The 3,660-nt window shown below is 48.3% G+C and overlaps 1 protein-coding gene and 2 long non-coding RNA genes across 5 annotated transcripts in view; 2 read left to right on the top strand and 1 right to left on the bottom strand.

Annotated features, from left to right (window-relative positions):
• The window catches only part of LOC105306601 (zinc finger protein 14 homolog), a 126,262-nt gene that overhangs the window by 64,942 nt on the left and 57,660 nt on the right, over positions 1-3,660 (bottom strand). For 2 of the 3 annotated variants that reach the window (XM_023524146.1, XM_023524145.1), the window contains exon 1: positions 824-906. The exons of the other annotated variant lie outside the window; for it this stretch is intronic. The gene's annotated coding sequence lies outside the window, so the exon portion shown is untranslated. Of the gene's footprint in view, positions 1-823; positions 907-3,660 lie in introns of those variants that run through there. 3 annotated transcript variants of the gene reach the window in all.
• Positions 7-3,660, top strand: part of LOC111732357 — a 62,584-nt gene continuing 58,930 nt past the window's right edge. The window contains exon 1 of the long non-coding RNA XR_002777518.1: positions 7-259. This is a non-coding gene — a long non-coding RNA (uncharacterized LOC111732357). The remainder of the gene's footprint in view (positions 260-3,660) is intronic.
• Positions 1,977-3,660, top strand: part of LOC111732361 — a 4,667-nt gene continuing 2,983 nt past the window's right edge. Inside the window, exon 1 of the long non-coding RNA XR_002777524.1 lies at positions 1,977-2,624. This is a non-coding gene — a long non-coding RNA (uncharacterized LOC111732361). The remainder of the gene's footprint in view (positions 2,625-3,660) is intronic.

A 3,660-nucleotide genomic window follows, 5' to 3' on the forward strand; every position in this document is an offset into this window, starting at 1 on the left:
GGTAGTTTCTCAAAGCAAAAGCCTTCATGGCATTTTAGAACGGCTGCATGAGCTGGGGGAAAATAATGTTTCCTATTAATTTTGCAGCTGGCTTTATCTCTCTCCTCTCCAGGTCTCAATAATGGCAAAGCTGCCTTTTCTCTCTTCGGTCCGCCCCGATCTTCACTTTCACAGGAAGAGCAAATATTCCCGTGTCCGGAAAAACAAACAAAGTACACTTCGTGGAACAAAGAGCGAACACAAACTCATCCTGAAATAGGTATGTACCTACGGGTAGACATATCTAATAAATGTCATGTCTGTCTGTCGCCCTCTCTCTCTCTCTCCCGTTCCCTGAAGAGCGCAGGTTTGGGGACGGTCGCCCTGAGACACCGAGCCCTGTGGGGCACTGGGCGCAGGCTGGCTGACTCGGGTCGCCCCCTCACTCCCGCCTGGCCCCACCACCCGCCGCACGGAGCCCCAAGCAAGTCGCTAGGGGCGCGGGTGACGCCGGCCATCCCCGGTCCCGGAGAGGCGGGCTGCGGGGCTGGAGACCGCCCCCGGGACGTCGGCTCAGGCCGTGGCGCCGGGGCCTGCAGGCCGCGGGACCGCGCCTCGCCGCCGGCGGCCTTCGCTCCGCGCCTCGTACGTTTCACTCGGAGCCATTCCGGGCCGCCAGACCCGCGCGGCCCTGAGGCGGGAGCGCAGAGGCAGCATCAGGGAGCCTAGAACCAGCCGGCGGCACGAACCCCAAGTCACCGCACCCGGGTTCACACGGCGGCCCGCGCCGCCCCCGCGCCGCCCCCGCGCCGATGCCCTCGGCGCGCGCGACCAACTCACTCACCTCCCGTGGAAGACGCCGCGGAGGAAGCCGTTAGAAAGGCCGCGCAGAGGCCTGTGGGAAATGTAGTCCGCGCGGGGCGGGCCCTAGCCCCGCCCCCACGGCTGCCCCGACTGCGCACGCGCGGCCCGGTGCCTGGGCTGGACGCAAGGTCGCCGCGGGCTGTTCGCGGGTTGTTCAGCCTGCTCGGGGCCGTGGGTCGTTTGCCGCTGAGGAAGCCCCAGCAGGGTTTGAGAAGGCGTCTTGGCTCCAGCAGGCACCCGATATATGTCCTGGGCACACAGCGGGTGCTCAATATATAGATACGCAAGTAGGATGTGGATATAAATCAAGTACGCTATAAAAATATCCCCAAACCGAATCAAAACCTGGAGCAGGACCTAGACACTCAGAAAGGTCGCTAGTGCTTGGTCGCTCTCTGTCCCCTATTCCTCTCTCTTGCTCCTACAGTTGTAAAAGTATTTTGTCAATCTATTAGGTGAAGATGCTTGATACTGTCGCTCAGATGTTCTTTATCCTTACTGATTTTTAAAAATCTAGTAATGACTGAAAGAGTTGTGTCTATCTTCTGTTTAGTTCTCTCAAGTTTTGCTTCAAGTATTTTCAAGCTCTGTTAAGCGCATACATTTATAATTGTTTTCTCGATGAAGAGAATTGAAAAGTGAACACTAGGAAGAATATCTTCAGAATACCCTTAGATGAGTAATCGTTGAATGTGTCCTGTCCTGGTTCCTTCAGGAAAGAAACTGGATAAGCCCACCTGGGATCACAGAGCAGCAGCTTCCCGATCTCGAATTCTTTGATATATTAACTAATAGATGGCAGAATTTGTTCTTCTCTCAAGGATATAAAACTAGAAATATTCGAAAATGTCCAAGCTAAACTTGTCTCATTTTGCAAGCAGTAGAATTTTATATATATATATGTATATATATATATATACACATATATATGTGTGTGTGTGTGTGTGTAGGAGACATTATGAAAAATCCAAGCTAGTTGTAACTATTAAGAAAGTCTTGGTCAGAATATGTTTTTAAACTCAAGACGAAGTGTTATTTACACGTTCGTAATTAAATTTAGTGAGGAAAGCAATGTTCCATGAAAACAAAACAATAAAAAGAACTCCATATTCCCTTTCTGTTTTGACTAAGTTTTGAAGACTTCTGAAACTCCAAACTGTGAATTCATCATACTCCCTCTGCTGAGGAGAGTTGGGCCTTAATGGTGCAGGACAAGGCAAATCCCCCCAAGTGGGCACTCAAGTCCCGCACCAGGAGAAAAGGGGAGGGTCCTTGACTGCGTGCAGGAAAGAAAGTACACGCCAGAGTTAGAGACAAAATCAAAGTTTATTAGAGAAGGACTGTGGGGTTAATTCAAACAGCCTCTCCCGGACACGGGAGGCAAAGAAGCCTGCTGGGTCAGCAGCCCCAAGGAGGACAATGAACAAAGCGCTCCTGGGCTGTGCTTGTCCCCAAGGACACTTCTCGTTGCTCCCATGGGCACGATCTGCCCCTTTGGCCGTTCCCATGGACATTATCTCCCCGCTCTGCTCGAGGTTCTGCGGAACACTAGCGAGGCAGCACGTCTGGTTCTCATCTGCAGAGGGAAGACCCTTCCTCCCCGGGGATGAGGCAATCCCTCTCCCCTTCTGCTGGCATATAAAACAGTGGCTGCTCTTGGCCATGTGTCTTTTCCTGCAGCTCCAACCGACCAAATGCTGAGGCCTCCTTGTATTGTAATAAACAGCACTTCTCACCCCCTCTGGTCCTCCTGGTGGTTCTTCCCGAACATCCAAACCCAGGTGCAGGTTCCCCAAGGTTTGGCCACAAAGAATGAACAGTTGAGTTTATTTTAAACTCAAAGGCTTAAAGACTCTGTTTTCCCCTTTCAGTATGGATGGTTTGTTAGCAATCTCAGCAGGAATCCTTTGTTGTGTAAGCTTCTTGTGGTCTGGCAGCAGCCCGTTGTAGGTTCTGTCTACAGTTCATCCATTTATGTAGTTCTCATGCCTAGGCCCTATGTCATTCATAGTAAATGTTGCTCACCTTCCTTGTTTAGCAGCACCAGAGAATTAACGTCTGACTTAGCTAAGATTCAGTAGAAGGATTTTTGGAAAGGGTATTGCTCTCACGCTCACTGACTTTCTGAAATATGAGTTTCCTCGGATTCCCTATTTTCCTATGTCGTTCAGTTTTGAAAGAGAATTTGGATCTTCAAATCATCACAGGCATGCAGAACAAGAGTTTCTTTCAGATATTTTCATTACTTTCTAAGTCTGTACTGTTTTTAGTTGTCTCTGATGTCTTGCTGTTTTCCTTAGTAGAATAAAACCGTACTTGTCTAAAACCAGTCATACTAACCTTTTCGTTATTCACATTTCATTTTAGTAAATTTTAAAATCAGTAAAAACTAACCGCTCCACCAGGAGTTAAATCCATGTCATTTCTCAACACATTTCTGGAGATTTAATTTGTTACAGAATTATATCTCATGGATGCACTTTGCATTAAGTTCACAAATTGAAAAAGCGGCCCAAGATGTACTATACCCTGTATTTTAATTGTTTGTAACATTATGTAATTTATGACTTGAACTTTTAGAAAATATCTTTATGGTAATGACAATGTCAGAAACTGCTGAAAAACTGTAACCCAGCAAAGAGTTTGTCCACCCGGCAGCTGCACATAGCCAATTACACTGACAGCGGGGTACAGCGAAAGAAAAAAAAAAACAGACTTCATTTCTTAGGTACCAATGAAACAGGCAGCCAAAATGCTCAAAGAACAGAACTCCCCGGGGCTGCTTATTGGCAATTGGTTTTCAAGGGTAAAATTGGG

This window comes from Pteropus vampyrus, unplaced genomic scaffold (genome assembly GCF_000151845.1).
Source record: "Pteropus vampyrus isolate Shadow unplaced genomic scaffold, Pvam_2.0 Scaffold448, whole genome shotgun sequence".
NCBI lineage: Eukaryota > Metazoa > Chordata > Mammalia > Chiroptera > Pteropodidae > Pteropus > Pteropus vampyrus.